We start from the raw sequence: 18,849 nt of genomic DNA, 5'->3' as shown, positions 1-18,849 counted from the left end.
TCTTCCTCTAGCTCACTGCCACCAACTAGATGCTAGTCCTTCCCCAGACAAATCATCTTATGTCTAATTTATATACAGAGAAAATACACATATGGGCATATTTGTATATATTTTTCTTCACAGTATACATTTTTATACATCTCTTCATATTACTTCCCACCCGTAGCAAAGTTTTGAACTTGTTTGTTTATTCCCAGGGCCTGCCAATGACTGTGACACTTGCTAATTTCCTTAGAAATGAGTTTCAGAAGAATAAATTTCTCATTCTCTCCACTTCTGGAATTATTGCTAACTCATGCTATTTAGAAGTTAGGGATATAAGTAGTGATTAAAAAAAAGGTTATCTCCCCATTTTATAGTGGGAGAAGCTAGGTAGTATAGTGGATAGAATGCTGGTCCTAAAGTCAAGAGTACTCATCTTCCTGAGTTCAATTCTGGTTTCAGACACTTCCTAGTTATGTTATTCTGATTAAGTCACTTAACCTTGTTTGCCTTGGGTCCACTTTTGTAAAATGATCTGGGGAAGGAAATCATAAACTTTTGCCAAGAAAACCCCAAATAAGGTCAAAAAGAGTCAGGCATGGCTGAAAAAAACTGAACAACATAGATTGTTATGTGAAAAGAAACTCTTCAGAGAATCAAGGGGTCTCTCCATTGCTACTGAGAATAAAACAAAGGGAAAAGTTTCATTAGATTGATTAGATTAGATTAGAAGAAAAAGTCCTTTTCATTGATCCATAAGATTGGAAAATTGAACTCTTCATCTACATGAAGGTGGTACCACATTAGACTACACTAATTTCTTTTAGAAAGTCTGGATTTTTGTCGCCTTTCTTCCAATATTTTCATTATGTTCTTTCTACCTTTAATCCTGATAATTATACTAGGATATGGGGATAGATATGCCATTTTCTATTTTCCTTGACTAAGAAGAAACTGATAAAACTGTCCAATAGCTATTTGACTCATTACAATTTGTTCCCATTGATCTATTTCTGAGTTTTTCCTGTCTCCTGATTTTTGGTAAATAACCAGACTTGGTAAGTCTAGAAAAAGAATCAGTATTCTAATCAACCAATTAAGGAACATTTATTATGCATTTACTATTTACTTTCATACCTAGACTGTTAAAGGCATAAAGAAATAAAATGAACAGTCCCTGATCTTAATAGAGTTTACATTTTTTTGAGTAAAAGATATATACACATATCATACACATAAGGCAAATTTAAACTAAATACAAAATTATTATGGAAAGAAGGCACTAGCATAATCTAGTTTTTTAGCAAAGGGATAGGAATACATGATAGAAGTAATAAAGTTTCCATTTGAAATATGATGTAATGCTTATCGCATATTTAGGATTTCATTCATGGAAACAGCATCTTCTTATTCTACAACCTCTCTGCATAGGTAAATATCTTTAGAAAAATGGGAATAAGCAGTAATTAAAATAGCAGTAACAATCAATTTAATCACCCACTAAGGGTGTCCTTACTTGAATATATGATCCTTGTTTCTGACCCTGATGAATTAGTTTCTCATGATCTCAATAGTTCACTATTGTAGGATTAGGGAAACTGTAAGATGACAAGGGTCTGTAACAACCAAGTCTCCCTAATCTCAGGTCTTTGGAGAGACACACCCACACAGTCAGGCTTCACTGAAGGGGAGGGGCAGGAGCTTACTAAAGGGCTCCTTCACCTTCCCCCTCCCACTAAGGAGTTGGAAAGTCAGTTAACAGCTTGGTAATGGTGGACAATCACTTCTGGGCCAAAATGGTAATTGGGGAAATGCTAAACTCCTTATGATGATATCTTTATCTGAATTATTTCCCCACATGATAGAATTGGTGAAGTTTGATGTCTTAAAAGCTCACTGGCTCAGAGATTAGAATTAACTTCAGGGACACCAGTAAGAGGAATTTAGCTTATGGAGGTTGTGAATATACCCCCAAAATATCTATATCCAGACACTGTTCCTAATTGATAAGGGTTTAATGATATCTAGGAATGGGAAGGGGAAATGGTTCAGGATTGATAGATAAGGAAAAAACTACCTAAACAGTTATGTCAAAAGCAGCTCCTCCCCCCAAAGGGGGAAATGTATCTTGAATGGCTGATCTGCTCTCTAACCCTATAAATATTCTTCTTCTAAAACTAGATAGCTAAACTAAGGTAAACAGTGATACTGTTGAAAGGTCTAACCAAAGTAAAACAGGTTTGACTGTCAGAGACTGAATGGCTCAGCTCAGAGCCACACAGCTTTCAGAGATAGCCCCCAAATCAGGATCAAGACTCAAGACCCAAGACCTCAGACCTAAGAGCTTGCAAGCCAGGTGTCCTACCTCTTTATACCAGGATTCCAACTGCTTCTAACTGCCTCTAACTCTCTTAGAGTTCTGCAGGTCACTATGGAATTCTGTGCTGTAACTTGCACCCCATCTCTACAGTTTGAACCCCTCTCAGCAATATGGATCCCACACTATTATAAAACTCACAGCTATATCCTTTGAGATAGGTCTATTTACTCTAAATGGATTATGTATACAAGTAGTCACAACTATATCCTTTGAGATAGGTCTATTTACTCTAAATGGATTATGTATACAAGTAGTCAGAAGAGTTATGAATAGCATATCCCCAAAAGACTTAAATGGTTTTGTTCTTTTCAGAGAATGACTCAGTGGCCACTCTAAGATACCATTATGTTTTATCTTGATGCCCATAATACATAATCCAGATATTTAACTGGCTCACAGTTGGTTGCTTTTTTGCTTTAGAATGAATGAATCAGCGAATCATTCATCTTCCTTGTGACTGCTCCTTCAAACTTAAAGTATTCATGTAACAAATCCAATTGCCATTCTATTGAAGCTGATGGCACATCAGGACACCTAAAAACAACTCCAGTCATGCAACACATGGGATCCACTGACTAGTAGTATATGGTTTATAAGCAAAATTAAAGTAGTTCTAAAACTACAATAGCTTTAAAAAATTTATTTTTGATATGACTGGAAAGAAAACCAATGGAGGAAATCTTAAGAAATCTCTTCTTGTATTCAAAAGGTCAAAATATGTAATGCAGAAACCTCTCATTTATTCTTAAGATGGTTCTGGAAGGCAAGAAGAAAAGGACTTACAGATCAGAAATATTTTATAGTTGGAGAAAATAATGCTATGGTGTGGTTTGCCTAGGTCTGAGGCAGCCCTCCCTCTCTCTTTCCTGAGATTGTAAATTATCTACAAGTCTTCACTCATTTTCATTATGCCAGCTGATTAAGTAAGAAAAAACAATTATGAACAATAGATTGTAAATTAACATGGCATTAATTTTAGATAGAATAGGATTCATTTGTGTGCTTTTACTGTAGTTATTTATTTGCCTTACACTCTGGAACCAATATTTTCCTAGCAGAACGAGGGTAAAATTAATAAAACCTTATTGTCTAAGTACATTAGGTACTAACCTCTTCTTTTTTCATCTTTCTAGTGACAGAACATAGCAGGTGGTTGTGGAATTGCTTTCTGCTCCCTGCTGAATTTTATCTTAAGAATGTTAGCATTTAATGAAAAGTGACATGCTTCAGATCTAATATTATGTACAGGTGGTGTAAGGATGCATGATGTCACAGTCTCCCTAGATAATCAAAAGGCAAGCAGTTAATTTTAAATGAATTAATACCTGGTGTGAGAAGTTGGAAGTATGTCCTTAAATGAGTGCTGGTCTGAAAAAAATCAAGAAAGAACATATCTTCCACTTTACTTACAGTAGAGAAGGCAGATTCTTGAAACATTCATTAGACTATAATCTTTCAAAAATCATTAAATCATAAAATGTCCAAGTTGGGAAACAACTTATGTGGACTTTCTCTTTTGAAATTAAAGACTATATTCTCTCTTTTTTTTACAATTTTGGACAGATGAAAAATGATTAAATTTAGCCTTTACTCTCAGATTCTTTACTATATCCCTAGCACAATGATGTGGGTGTGCACCATATAGAAATGATATATAGATGTTTCTCAGCTTGTAGAACTCTTGTGCATTTCTTTCCATACTTGTTCAGAGAGAGTACTCAATATACGGAGTCTTTATCCCAGTTTTTTCTTTTTTGTATTCCATGGATACTATTGCAAACATGACTGTGCAAAAGCAGCAAAGAAGCTGCTTTTCTAGGGAAGCATTCTTTGCATGACCTTTGAGCATTTCTTACTCCCTTTCAATTGTGACTTTTAAAAATAAATATCAAGGCAATCAGGTTCTTCAACTCAAAATAGGAATTGAAAATGGCTGTTTCAAAAGCATATTCTGTCATTTCCCCCAGATCTTGAGAAAGCACTTCCTCTGATCATTTGTTCTTGCTACATAGCTACTTTTCTTTTCATATCACTCATCACCTCCAGGATCAAATTTTCAATCCTGTTTGTGTTCAAAGCCTTTCAGAACTATACCTCTCAATCAACCCCACCTTTCCAGGCCTTGTACACCTTACTCATTCCAATTTACTCTATGATACAATGACATTAGCCTCCTTGACATTCTTTGAAAAGGTGCCTCCTGATTTTCCTGGTATCTAGAAGTCCCCATTAAAATCCATTCTACAGGAGCTCTTTTCTGATCACTCTTAATTCTAGAGTCTTCCTCTATTGATTTTCCTACCAATTCATCTTGCATATACCTTGATTAATACCTATTTTGTATGTTATCTCTTTCATTAGACTGTGACATCCTTGAAAGCAAGGACTATCTTTTTTTTAAAACCCTTACTTCCATCTTGGAATGAATACTATGTTATTGGTTCCAAGACAGAAGAGCAGTAAAGGCTAGAAAATGGGGGGTTAAGTGACTTCCCCAGGGTCTCATAGCTAGGAAGTGTCTGAGGTTAGATTTGAACCCAGGACCTCCCATCTCTGGGCCCATATCTCCACTGAGTCATCTAGTTGCACCCCCAGAGACTTTTTTTTTGCAATTCTTTGTATCTCCTGAAATTAATAGTTTCTGACATATAGTAGGTGCTTAATAAATGCTTATTGACTGACACATTCTTAAAAAAAATCCTAAAACCTATCTTGGAATGTTGATTCTAAGACAAAAGGGTGGGAAAGGCTAAGCAGTTGGAATTAAGTGACTTGTCCAGGGTCACACAGCTAGAAGTGTCTGAGAACATATTTGATCCCAGGTCCTCCACAAATGTTCTTGATAGATATAGGGATTGGGTCTGTGATTTCTTTGGTGTAGATAATCCCTTCTCCTCCCCCAATGCCAGCATAAGAAACTTCCACTGTGCAATGATACTCAACAATTTAGTTTTGAAAAATTTCCTAGAACATTGAGAGAATATGTGATTTTATTAGGGTCACACAGGCAGTACCTGTTGAGAGTGGGACTTGAGCCCAGATATTTCTTGCTCCAAGGCCAGCACTCTATCTACTATGTTTAACTGCTGCTTACAGATTCTTAATAATATATTTTAAACTGCTACTAATCCAAGAAGACATCATTGCCAATATACTAGAGTCTACATCCAATCAGTATACAACTTGCCATTGCCTTCTGGGTTACATGTGGTGCTTATTCTTCTAAGATTATGGTGTTCAGACCTATGTAAGACCAAAGAATAGTATTCAGACATAGCTAGTCAGCCAATAAACATTTACTAAATGCTGTTACATGGAGGGTAGTTAAAAAGGTAGAGAATCAAAGCAAGGGGACCAATTAGAAGACCATTCTGTTAGAAAAGGTTCTCAGGAAGGAAGAAGTTTCCTACAGAGTCTCCCTAGGTGAGACCTTTTCCCACAAATATCTAGATTTTTAAAATTCAGAGCCCATATGCAAGGACAAAGACTCTGTACAGATGCTCATAGGTAGATGAACTGTATCAGGGGGGGTCTGCCTTTTGACACCAGGCTGAATAAACTCTGTAAATACCTCATTAAGAATTTCTCAAATACAGAACTACCACTATGTTTTATTTTTAATTTTCCATTACTTTTCAACCATTAATCTCAAGGATATTTATAACAGTTTTATGTCAATAGGACAACTAAAATTATTCCTATTTAACCCATGACAAAACTGAAACATGTGTAAACAATTAGAGTTAACATGGAAAAGCAGATGATAAATGATGTGCATATGTGATTTAATGCTTACAAAGTAATTTACATACATGATTTCATTAGATCTTTATGACTGTACCAGGAAGTAGTTACTACAGTAAATATTAGCATTCTTATTTCACAAGTGAGGGTTATTGACTTGCCTTGTGTCACACAGCTAGTATAAGTAAGGGGGAAGATTTGAATTAAGTTTCTCAGATTCTAATTCCAACATACTATCCATTATGCCCCTCAGCCTCACTCAAATCCTATTTTGGTTCTCTTACTATTACACTTCTATTGCACTGAAAGAACAAAGAACATGGTGTCCCAAGATGTGAATTTGCTTACTGACTCTAACAATTACCATGTGACCTTGGAAAGGTCATTTAATCTCTTTAGGTCTCAGTCTCTTGACCAATAAAAAGGGCTCAGTAATGGAGTGCTGGGCCGCACCACAACCCCACCTGGCAGACTGAGTGCCCCCAACATGCTGGGTCCTCTTACCCCACACAGGGGAGGGAGGAAGCATTCCAATTGGGCTGCTGGAAGGAAGGGAGGATGAAGTAAGGAATGTCCTCAATGAGTGTAGAGAGGAGGAGGGGAGTGGTCTAAGCTCTCTGTTCCCCTCTAAACTATGCCACCTGTAAGCTGCCCATCTTAACCCCTGTCCGCTTTCATTGGAGTGCTGGGCAGAGGGGCAAGAAATGTAAAAAGTGCCATCAGGTGAAGTGGAGAGGGTTAAGGGAGGAACTCCACCCAAGTCCCTCTACCTTTCTAGTAACTAATTTGAGGGTTTGGAGTAGTATAGGGGGAAGGGGAGGGAGGGTGGGAAAGTGCCCACATAAAGCACTTGTTATAAGTGCCTGGTGTTATGAGGACTGAAGCTGAATGAGTGGGGAAGATCCCTAAGTGTAACACACAAGTTGTGGTAGTGAAACACAAAAAGACTCCACAGGACTATATTTATAATGAATCTACTACACTCAACTTCAGTATAACAGTGTCCCAAGACAGGTAGTCAAGTGAAGAATCTATGGTTAAGAACATGCAGCTGTTTCTAACTGCCTGTCCTGGCTTAATATGGATAACACTGTTTGACTAAGGTTTGAACCTTTGCAATTGAAAGGAATCTCCTTCTTCCCTCAAGTATCTAAGGATATGTTCACTAATCCCTGAAGTAATAATAACATTCACTTTATGTAAGTTTAAAGATTTAATAACAACAGGTTTTAGGGAGGGAAGCAGGGAATGATGTAAAGAGGGGTATGGGAGATCCTTGGCCTAAGCTATTGATGATCAGATGGTGTACAAATTGATGGTAATCAGGATATTCAAGCTTGTTAGTTGTTGATGGTTAGTCTGCCAGTAGCTAGCCTGGCAGAGCCAGACAGGTTCAACCTGAACCAAGTTATTTGATAGTGAATGATGTTACTTCTTCTTGATCAGCGAATTAAATCAGAATATCCAGTAAAGGATATCACAGGATCTGAGACTATGGAAGTGATCAGTGCTGGTTGCTGGTATCTAAAGTTGACTTTTTGGCCTACCTAAGCCCAACCAATCCCATCAAGCCCTGTCTCAAAATTGAGAACCCTGTCTCCCTTTAAATCTTGCTTTTATACTTTTTCCATCAACTGAATTTGCAACTGCCAGGCTTTGTCAAGCTTAGCTCTTTCCAAGTTTCTAAACAGCTGTCAATCATTTTGCTTTTCATATTGCATCGCAAAATGTCATTACACACTCTGTGTGGCTTCTTGCACACCCATGCCATAGGTTTACCATCACTGATACAGGTCATTCCCCCACTTAGAATATAAACTTGATGGCATTGATTTATCTTCCTATGAACGGCCATGGTGTAAATAAATGTCCATGACTAATTTTGACTGAGCTTCTTTTGATAGTATGTAACTATATCCCTGTTGTCCCTAAAAATGCTATCAATAAATGTTTCAATCCAGCTTCTATTTTGACAAACTTGAGTTACAAGGACTTCTATTTATTTCTTGTTAAATTAGAATATTGTAAGCAAACAAGTTTCATTTTCTAAAGTAACATGCTATATAAATGTTGGGTGATTGCCCCCTAAAATAAGCCAGAGTCTTAGTCTTAAATTAAATTATACCTTAAATTACAAAATCATAGAATTTTAGGGCTCAAAGGGGTATTTCAATGTTATTTTGTCTAACTCACTCCTTTTATGGGTGAGGAAACATATCCAAAAGGAGGTACACACCATGGTGGCTATAGCAAAGCTAGTACCAATGTTGTCTCCTGATCTATTGTTTTCATTTATTATCTTCCAGAGATCAGAAATTTGAAAAAAACTATTTTTATCTCACTGATTCAGATGTTAAAAGTGTCATTTTAAATTATATCTCTATAAGTTCTGTGTGTCTATGTAATGTCTAGAATATTCTTGATTTACAGTTGGGTATATTTTGGCCAAGATTGCTATCACTAACATTGAATTTATTATGATGACAATTACTTGAGTGTTTAGAAAATAACTTGAATCAATGTAGACAGGCTAAATAAAAGCAGAGTTGGAAACTATTTGAAAAACATATGCTCGATAAGATTTATTAGAGTTCCTTTTGAAATTATTTTTACATTTTTTGCATTTGTTTATAATGTTTTTATGCCCCAGTACATGATCAGTCTTTGTGAATGTACCATGTGTTGCTGAAAAGAAGGTATATTTCTTTTTGTCCCTATTTATTTTTCTCCATATATCTATTAACTGCAATTTTTCTAAGATTTAATTCACATCTCTTACCTCTTTCTTATTTAATTTTTGGTTTGATTTACATAGATCTGATAAAAGAAGGCTCAGGTCTCCCACTAGTATAATTGTACTATCTATTTTTTCCTTAAGTTTCAATGGTTTCTCCTTTAAAAATCTGGGTGCTATACCATTTGATGCCTACATCATCAAATGCTACTGATTTGATACTGAGTACTGCTATTTCCTCATTGTCTATATTGTTTATTTTTTTATCAAAACACCTTCCCTATCTCTTTTAATCAGATCTATTTTTACTTTAGCTTTGTCAGATATCATGATTGAGACTCATGCCTTCTTTTTCTCAATTGATGCCCAATAAATTTTGCTCTAGCCTCTTACCTTTATCCTGTGCATGTCTACCTTTTTAGTGTGTGTTTCTTGTAGACAACATATGGTAGGATTTTTGTTTCTAATCCAATCTGCTATTTGCTTCCATTTTATGGGTGAGTTCATCCCATTCACATTCAGAGTTATGATTACCACCTGTGTATTCCCCATCATTTTGATTTCCTCTCCTAGTTTTGCCCTTTCTTCTTTCACTATTTCCTTCTACACCAGTGTTTTTGCTTTTAATCAGTTCCTCTAATCCCCACCCTTATTTTACTTCGATCCCCACCCACTTCCTTTTTATTCCCTTCTTACTATTCTTTAGGGTCTATTAAATTCCATTCCCCCTCTCCTTTCCACCCTTTTGGTACTCCCTGCCCCACTCTCCCCTTGCTTTTTCCCTCTCAACTTCCCTGAAGGATAAGATAGAATTCGATACTGCAATTGATCTAGATGTTCTTCCCTCTCAGAATTGATTCCACTGTGAATAAGGTTTAAGTATTACCTATTAGCATTCTCTTCCTCTCCTTCTGATAATAGTATTCCTCCCCTCCCCATCCCATTCACCTTCATATGTGGTATAATTTATATAATTTTTCTTATTCCTTCAAGTTTCTCTTGGTGCCATCTTCTATTACCCTCCTTCTTCTTTTACATATCATCTTAAACCAATTAGTAACCCAACCTCTACCTATGAATAATTATTCTAACTATTATGATAGTTTTTGAGAGTTAAAACTCTCAAATAGTTGTTTTTGAGAGTTACAACTATCATTTTTCCATATAAGAATATAAACAATTTGACTTTACTGAATCCCTTAAAATTTTTCCCTCTCTTATTTAACTTTTCATGTTTCTCTTGAATTTTCTATTTGGACATCAAACTTTTCATTTATTTCTGGTCCTTTCTTTACAAATACTTGGAAATCCTCTATTTTGTTAAATGCCCATACTTTTCTCTGGAAGTATGTCAGTTTTGATGGGTAGGTGATCCTTGGTTGTAGACCCAATTCTCTTGTCTTTCTGAATATCATATAAAGGACATTTTGGTCCTTTAGTGTGGAGGCTTCCAGATCCTGTGTAATCCTGACTGGTGCTCTTTGATATCTGAATTGTCTTTTTCTGGCTTCTTATAATATTTTCTCCTTAGCTTGGAAGTTCTTGAATTTGACAATTACATTCCTAGGGGTTGTCTTTGAGGATTTAGTGTAGAAGATGGTCTAAGGACTCTTTCAATGTCTGTTTTACCCTCTTGTTCAAGAATATCAGGGTAGTTTTCTTGAATAATTCCTTGTAGTATGATGTTAAGGTTTCAATTTATTTCTAGGTTTTAAGGTAGACATATGATTCTCAAATTGTCTCTCCTGGACCTGTTTTCAATGTCAGTCATTGTCTCAATGAAATATTTCATGTTTCCTTCTATTTTGTCATACTTTTCACTTTGCTTTATTAATTCTTGCTGTCTTGTGAGATCTTTAGTTTCTACCTGCCCAATTCTGGTCTTTAAAGACTGATTTTCAGGTATGATCTTTTGATTTTCCTTTTCAGTTTGGTCTACTCTGCTTTTCATGGCTTCCAGCAGGTCAATTCTCGTCTCCAATTTGCTTATCATTTCATTTGATTTCTGAGCTTCTTTTTCCATGTCAGAGATTCTATCTTTTAAAAGGTTATTTTCTTTTTGCACTATTTCCCACTTTTCGTGCCAAGTTTCTCCTATCTTTCTTTTTTCTTTTTTCTTGTTTTAAACCTTAACTTCTGTGTGTATTGGTTCCTTGGTGGAAGAGTGGTAAAGGTGGGCAATGGGAGTCAAGTGACTTGCCCAGGATCACACAGCTGGGAAGTATCTGAGGCTGGATTTGAACCTAGGACCTCCTGTCTCTAGGCCTGACTCTCAATCCACTGAGCTACCCAGCTGCCCCCTTCTCCTATCTTTCTTACTTGTTCTAGAATTCCAATTTTAGTTCCTAGATAGCTTGTGACCAATTTCCATTTTTTTTAGGAAAGTTTAGATATGTTTGCTTATTTTTCACCCTCTGATATCTCCTCTCTAGTTGGGGATAACATAAAAGTTATCTAGGATCAGAGTTTTTTCTTATTTTTTTTGGTAGTTGTAGATTGTAGTTCTGGGCTATTAGTGGCCATTGCTGTTTTTTTTCTTCCCTGCCAAGCCAGAAGTCTGAATGAGGAGGGGAGGCAGATCTCTGTGTATCAAGCTACAGAGCAGTTTTTGCCCTGAGCCTATTTTCCAGTCTCTGCCATGTCTGCTGTGGGCAGCCCCTCTTGGTCCTATATCTGCACCCAAACTCTGCATTCTTCAGCCTCCTGGGGTTCCAAGTCTCTCTGCTCTCATGGATAAGTCTGTCCCAGAAAGAAGTAACTATAAGAAGAAAATAAGGTACTCCTAGAATAGGAATTGAATGAAGTTCTGTGGCATAATTGAGGATTAGTGACTTTCCTCACATCACAGAATAAGCAAAGGTCATGTGGAGGACTTTAACCTCATTTTCCTGACTCTATTTCTAGAATTCTATTCACTATATCCCACAACCTCATCCAATTCCTATTCAAGGATTATCTTCATATTCTAGGATGCCCTTTATTTCTTCTCAGATTTACTTCTTTCCACTAGCTTAGGATAAATGTAGTATGTAGACAGATAGACTGAATAGCTGGCTAGCTACATAGCTAACTAGACAGATATTTTTTATGCTGTGAGATGCATTTTCCGATATTTAGATCATATACTATGCAGCACTAGAAGTATATTTGTGATTACAGTCATAGTATAAATAGGTAGAAAAGGGAAAGAAAGGCATCATCCCTTCAGTCAATTGAATATATGTCATCTATATGCCAGGATTAAGGGACTACATTTGGACCTACTTTGTAACCAACCATTAGACAAAGGGTAAATAGTAACCTGTCAGGGATTCTAGGAAAAAATTTCCCATTTAATAGATCATATAAATAACGAATCTCAAAGCTGGAAGGAACCGTAGATATCACCTTGTCCATGAAGAAATTGAAATTCCCAGAAGATGAGTTGTTCATCATCACACTGCTAGTTAGTGGCAGACATGGGAATATAATTTATACCTGCTCAAACATGAATCTGTGTTTCATCTACGGCTGACCAACAATCTTCACAATTTCTCAAATTTTTTTCCAAGCAAGAATATTAATAGCACAGGGTTCTCTTTCTTGTAACAAAATTGCTTTCATACCAAAGAATGATGGAAAAACTGGGCATGGAAATGAGTCTCTGCAATTCCTATTCCAAATATTCTTTTGGACAAACTGAATTACAAGAAGGCTGTCAATTGTCCAGCTCAGCCAGTGACATTTTATACATAAAAGTCCCTTTTTTCATATTACTAAATCTTCCAGTCCACCACCTGACTGCTCCCTTGGGAGGTTGTACATTAATGCAGTGCTTGCTGAACAATGAAAAGAACAGCTGGTGTGCTTTCCAGAAAGTCACTGCTATCCAAATATAATCTATCACTGTGATTAGGTCCAGTTTTACTGCTGAATATTGCCTGAAGTCTTTCCTCACGCTAAACCAGGAGAAGGAGACTCTGCCAAAGAGGTGTTTAGGACTTCAGATATGGAGCCTAGACTAGGACTACCCAGGATGGCATCCTGTATATAACCTCCACTTAATTGAAAATGAAAATGGAGGATTTGTTTATACCTTAGACATGGGTGTTGAATGCTTCCAGGTGAATATATATTATTCTCAGTCTCAAAAGCTGCATAAGTCTCATTATCCAGTCACAATCAGTGTAATATGGAAGAAAGAATGTTGAATTTTAAGTCAGATGACCTGAGTTCAGATTTTAATTCTGTTGTTTTAATATCTGTTGGGCCTTAGGGAAGTCACCCAGTCTTTCTGAGACTCAGCTTTCTCAACTAGAAAGTGAGGGCAGTAGGCTGTATAGTACAGTGGAAATAATATTGACTTTGAAATAAGAGGACTTGAATTGAAATTCTGCTTCCAGTGTTTATTATTTGAGTTACCTTGAGCAAATTACAAAATTACTAAAACTCAGTTTATATATATATATATACATATATATATATATATTACATACTTCATGACTTTTTTAAAAAAAATTAACCCTTACTTTATGTCCCATTAACAACTCTCAGATAGAAAGGCAATAACTAGGCAAATGGAGTTAAGTGACTTGCCCAGGGTCACATAGCTAGGAAGTGGCTGAGGCCAGATTTTAACCCAAGTTCCTAACTCCAAGCCTGGTGTTCTATACAGTCTGTCCCATGGTTGCCCTGGTTATATGATTTTTAAAGTCACTTATAGGCAAAGTATGAACAGCATTTTCCCCTAAAAGCTTAGTTATGAAAAGCCAGACAGACATAGGGTAGTAGGTTGAGGTAAAGGTTGAGGCAAAAAAAGGGGAATAATAATCTCAATTTGACCCTGAATACTAGTGCTAAACCTTGATCTTTTATTCATTCCACTCACAATCTATTGCAAACCATCTCTCTAGATGACACTTCTCAGCATAGTAACTCACAAAATGCTTCACTAAAAAACATTAAAACCATCAATCTAAGTTCTTTCTTATCCCCTATTCTATGCTCTATTTTTTGTTCACTTTCTGAATTTTATTTTCACTTTCAAATTTTCTCCCTCCTTTGTGCCCTTTCCTTATCCACTGAGAAGACAAGAAATATGATAGCCTTATTTCTGCATTAGCTATGCCCCTTCCAAAATGCAAGGAAAATAAAGAGGAAAACATCCTTCAATCTGAGTACTGAGCCCAATAGTTCTTTAACTACAAGTAGGTAGCGTTTTACATTATGTGTCCTTTACATTTATCATGGTTTATTGTATTGATTAAAGCTACTAAATCTTTCACAATTGGTTATCTTTACATATTGCCATCGTATAGATTGTTCTATTGGTTATGCTCATATCATTTAACATTATTTAACAAAAATCTTCCCAAACTGGTCTCTTTATCATTTCTTACAGTACAATTTTATTCCATCACCTTCATATACCATGACTTCTTTAGCCATTCCCCAATTGATAGACATCCCCTTAGTTTCCAATTCTTTGCCACCACAAAAAGAATCACTAAAATATTTTTGTATATATGAGACATTTTCTTTATTTATCTCCTTGGGATATAGACCTAATAGCAAAATTGTTAGGCAAAAGGGTATGCACAGTCTTATAGGTTTTTAGGGATAGTTCCAAATCATTCTCCAGAATGGTTGGAGCAGTTTATCCCTTCACCAATAGCTCATTAGTGTAGCTATTTTCCCACATCCCTTCCAGCATTTATCATTTTATTTTTGTCACCTTAGTCAGTCTGACAGGTGTGAGGGGATAATTCAGTATTGTTTTTAATTTTCCAGTTCTGTACATTAAATCACCTCAATATCAGCCTTTACTCTTTCCTCCATTGCTCCTATTTCTGTGAAAAAATGATGTTCTCTTTGCAAATGCCAGTCCTTCTACTTTTTCTTCTGACCCTGGAATCTCCTGTCTCCTCCAAGAGCTTACACCTTCAAACTGTCTTCTCTTTTAGTAATTTTCCATCTTTCCTTATACAACAATTACTTTCCTATTACTTATAACCATGCCTGTATCTTCCTATTATTAAATGTACTTAAAAATTTCTAATTACTTCCTTGGCTGACTTGGGATTGCTTCTTGACAACCATCTCATTTTGGGAGCCAGGGTTCTCTTTTATCTCATCTATCTGGGAAGCCAGGGAAGCCTCAGATTAAATCCTCCAGTGATTACAAAGGATGCCAATGCATCATGCATAATAGAATTAAGTATTATGTTTTAAAACTGCATTTTATTGGAAGGAGGTTCATGTCTTTGGCAACAAAGAATTCTGTTTCAATCTAATTTCTCTTATACTCATCACCAATGTTGAGTCACATTTTCTAAACAACTGAAAAAATAAACAAGTATGAAAGCCTAAGTGATAGCAATTTTTAAATTCATTCCTCAGTTTAACATCTTATAGAAACATAATGGGTAGTCCAAATTTATCTAAATAATCCCCAGAAAGCCAAAATTCAATTAGATTTCCTTTTCTCATCCATTATAAGTGAAGCTTGTAGGGTTAAGAAGACAACACTTGTCGGTATTAAATTTCCAACAGTGAAGTAAATTGCTCTGATTTTTTTGTCTCTATAAGCCAATATAGCATGTTGTAACATTCTTGGACATGCCTTCCTCCACCAACCAATTTCACACTGTGCCTGAGATAATATGTAATTGAGATAACAAATATAGTTTATATGTCTGCCTTTCCCACTAATGCTAATTCATGGAGGCAGAATATTAGAGGCAATATTGTGATTTGTAATTTTTGAGGAGGGAATCAGATTTGTGATGTCATTGGCATAAGAAACTTCTCATAAGGAAAAACTACCAATGCAAACTGATACTTTCTCTGCAATTTTTAGTCTGTAATTGTTTCCTGAAGCATGGAGAGGTTAAATGAATTGCTCAGGACCGTATAGTCAGTACCAGGTAGAACTTCAACCTAGGTATTCCTAACTTGAAGGATGATTCTCCATCCACTTATTATTCCGTTTTACCTGTCACATGTTTTGTTATAAGAACAACAGCAACAACAGTAATAATTTCTCAAAGAAGGGAAGGAAACAGATCTGTTTTCCAGAACTCTAAGTAATATATTTCTATTTTTGTAGGTGGATTTAATGAGTAACAAGCCTCTCCATAGAATGCTTCTCTGTAGCCTGATGCTTTAAAATTTACAAAGGGCTTTCCTTATAACAACTCTATAAAATGATTTAGTACAAGTATTTTTATCCCAAACTTACAAACAAGGAAACTGAAGCTAAATACTGTTAAAGGTTTTGTCCATACTCATATGGTTAGTACAGGTCAACCCACATGAATCCACTGTACTCTACTTCTCCCAGTCTTCATATCTCTTTATATATATATTTATATATATATATATATATATATATGCCTCTTCATTGCTACAGTTTTCAATATCTCTAAAAATTTCTCTCCATCTTTGTTCACCAACACTTAGAGAAGGCTGTTACCATGGAGAGCAATGATAGTTGGAGCTATCCAAGAGACAAATTTAGTGGAATCTAGAAGAAAGGGCCAGCCACACATAGCTATGCATAAAAACAAAGGCATATAGGTGCCAACTGAATGTAGAATATGGAAAACTTAAATATTTCAATGAAAAAGTTCAATTAAACTTCATCTTTTATGCCTGTCACTCAACCTCAAATCTAACTAGCAACTCTTAAGACTATGATTGATCCTAGTTTTCATTCTGCTTCCATTCTCTAAACTCTTTTCTATTTCTAAAATTCTGGTATCCCATTCCATGGCCTCTCTATCCTAGTTTCTTTTTTTTTCAAGATATTCAAGTATTTTTCCTGCACAGAAATGTCTTGACTGAGGTTTGTCCCTATTTCCTCAAGCCATAAAGGCTCCCATATAAGTGGTATACAATCTGAGCAGCCTCAGTACATGACTTGACGAAAGGGAAGTATGCAACTTCCACTTATATTTGAGATTTTTTTCTCCTTCCTCATTTCACCTATTTTCTCATTGTCAAAGCCTTTCCTAGAGATTGTTGTATTCCTCTGGTCAGCTTTAAATGTCTGCTAAAGATTAGTGCCAAACTCCAATTCCTCCATAAACAACCTTATGTTAGTGAAAAGGATCATAATCCAATTTTTTGAAGTTCACAGTTAGTATACATCTTATCATCATCCTTGTCGGTCTCTTTAAATGTGTACCTCATGGAGGCTTTCTCTTTATTCCCCCTACTCCCCACCCCTGCTCTGGTGCTGAGCAATATTCTTTCACAAATTAAATTTGATTTTGGAACAATTTCCAGCTGATTCCCTGGAAGTGTAGCCTCTTCTCTTATTTTTGTTAATTTCAATTCATTGTCATCATATTTTATTGCTGACATGTACAAAAATTAAAATGATATAGGATATAACTAAGAAAAATAAAATGTTTGATTACCCACAATTTATAACATATTTTGTTACCTCTTCCCATAGTGAAACCCCTCATTTTTATAATGTTTAGAATACACATTTATCCAGAATAAATACTGCAACATGACATTGTCACCAGTCATTTTAAAAGATCAAAGAAAGCTATTTAAAACAATAAACTAAGAGTTGTCTTTCTACCATTTCAGATATATGACTAACTTATCTCAGCCATATCGAACCCCTAAAGATCAGCAAAAGCAGCAACACTGAGAACCCAAGACATTTAACAAAATAAAAATGGTGTAATGGAATAGATATTAGACACATTCTCCGCTTCTCTCTATATATTTCTTTTTCTTATGCTGTATAATTGTCTTTTATATGTGAAGATGGTTCCATTTACCCAATATGAATAGATCAGTAGCAGAATTTGCACCAATCCATCTATACTTTCTTACAAGGTTTTCATTGTGACCAGTGATATGCACTTGCAGGGTGCTCGTTAGTGTTCTACATTTAGTTTATGGATACAGATCCACCAAGGGATAAAGACTATATAACCTTGACATAAGAGTGGTGCTCTAAGTATAGGTGCTGGGCGACTAACAGTGAAGATTATTTCTTCTCCAATTATTCATAAAGGTGGTATCTTAGTGAAATATAGCTACCTGTCCTTTTCTCGCACATTTCTCTCTTTCTTCCTCATAACATTGCCATTTGGCTAGATGGTTTAGCTTTCTTAATAGAGAGAAGTTCCATGAAAGCTGGAATAGAATTTTATTTATGTATCTTTCTCAATACCCAATATAGTATCTTGTGTATAGTGCATGCTCAATAAATATTTGTTGAATGTATGGTCCCAATGGGGCCATTTTCAAAAGAAGGGAAATTAAGCTTAGCTTGCAAACTAATTGCTCCTTCATGGTGCTAATGTGAATAGCTAGGCTGTTGTGGGCTATATGCAGAATGTGAAAATCTACTACAATTCACTTAGGTTTGAGAGGAAATATTTAAGTTGCAGTTAAAGAAGGATGTCCTCTTTAATAACTTGGAAAATATGAGGAAACTCAGATCGATCATGTAACCCAAATCCAAATTTACCAATGAATTGAAATAAAGAATTTGACTGACTTATGACTGAAACCCAGAGTTTTTAGCACAAAAAATAGAAAGATTGTTTCCAATAAGTAAGTGAAGATGGAAGTAAGAATTTGATTTAAAAATAAGAGAAGCAAACAATTTCAATTCCATGTGTACTGATAACAATAGCTCAGCAATATTTACAAACCTTAAGGAAATTGAAATAAAGAAATATTGAGTGTTCTGCATTTAAAAATAGCAATTTGCTCTATATTACAGTGTGTTAACAAATAACCCACATTTAGATCCCTGTAAAATGAGACATTTTTTCCAGCAGACTGTGTAGCCGCTTCCTGGTTATGGTATGAGGAATGTAATTAAAAAGCTTAACATAACCATTAATGAAGCAGTTTGCTCATGTTTACCTTATTTTCAAGGCCTATTTCCTCTGGATTAGGGATTAGGAAAGGACATCCTCAAATTCTCCCTTTCCAAGATCTCAACTGACTCACTTTGAATAGGAGTGATTAACAAAATGTCTTGTCATTTTGA

At 35.7% G+C, this 18,849-nt stretch overlaps 1 protein-coding gene across 3 annotated transcripts in view; it reads right to left on the bottom strand.

Annotated features, from left to right (window-relative positions):
- GABRB2 (gamma-aminobutyric acid type A receptor subunit beta2) overlaps positions 1-18,849 on the bottom strand; it is a 237,291-nt gene that overhangs the window by 156,140 nt on the left and 62,302 nt on the right. The gene's annotated exons all lie outside the window — the stretch shown is intronic.

The sequence above is a fragment of the Gracilinanus agilis genome, chromosome 2 (genome assembly GCF_016433145.1).
Source record: "Gracilinanus agilis isolate LMUSP501 chromosome 2, AgileGrace, whole genome shotgun sequence".
In the NCBI taxonomy this organism is placed as follows: Eukaryota; Metazoa; Chordata; class Mammalia; order Didelphimorphia; family Didelphidae; genus Gracilinanus; species Gracilinanus agilis.
This window is presented reverse-complemented; position numbering and strand designations above follow the sequence as displayed.